The sequence below is a fragment of the Penaeus monodon genome, chromosome 21 (genome assembly GCF_015228065.2).
Source record: "Penaeus monodon isolate SGIC_2016 chromosome 21, NSTDA_Pmon_1, whole genome shotgun sequence".
In the NCBI taxonomy this organism is placed as follows: domain Eukaryota; kingdom Metazoa; phylum Arthropoda; class Malacostraca; order Decapoda; family Penaeidae; genus Penaeus; species Penaeus monodon.
This window is the reverse complement of record NC_051406.1, coordinates 16203996-16204927: the sequence shown is the minus strand read 5'-3', so window position 1 is coordinate 16204927 and position 932 is coordinate 16203996.

Below are 932 nucleotides of genomic sequence, written 5' to 3'. Positions count from 1 at the left end.
CACCTACAGATCGATGCAAAGAGCACGCTTTCGATGGACACAATCACACACAATCTCTGCACAATCAGGTAAAGCCATCGACCTGGGGGAGAGGGTGGGGAAGGAGGGAGGGATAAAGGAGAGAGGGTGGAGTGAAGCGAGGGGGAGGAGAGAGAGGATGAGGGCAGAAGGGGGGTAGAAGGGGGAAGGGGAGAGGGAGAGGAAGAGGGGAAGAGAGGAGGGTCAATTATCGGTTGGGCATCTATAGTATCCTCCTTTGACCTTCCAATCCCTCCCCCCCTCTGTGTTTCCCCTCACCCCTATCCCCTCCCTTCCTCTTCCTTTAGTATCTTTTCATATCCTTCCCCCCCCCCCACCATCTATCTCCCCTCCCCTTACCCCTCCCCTCCTCATCCTACAGTATCCTAGCATGACCCTCCTCTCCCCACAAATATCTCCCCTCTCCCCTCACCCCTCTCCCCTCACCCCTCGGCAACTCCTACCCAGCCTCCCATGACCTTCCCCCCTCACCCCCCTATCCCCCCCTCACCCCGCCCCCATCCCTCCCACTGCCTATAGTATCCTCCAGTACCTTCCCTCCCCCCTCCCCCCTCCCCACCAACTACCAAGAGGAGGTCTATATTCACGCGACTGGAACATAGCATTGGAGGGGCAGGGGGAGGCGGAGTGGGGGGGGAGAGGGATCGAAGAGGGAGGGGTGGGGGAGTGGGAGAGAGGGATCGAAGAGGGAGGGGGATAGAGGTGGGATTGAGGGGAGAAGGGGGATGGAACGGAGGGTATGGCAGGGGTACAGGGGGGAGGACGAGACGAGGGGGGGCGGTGATATGTTAGGGGATTTCATGCTTAAATTTTTCTGGTTTCCTTTCCTGTTCATCTCTCTCTTCCTCTCTCTATACCTCCACCAAGTGCGCAAATTCTCTCTCGCGAAAGCA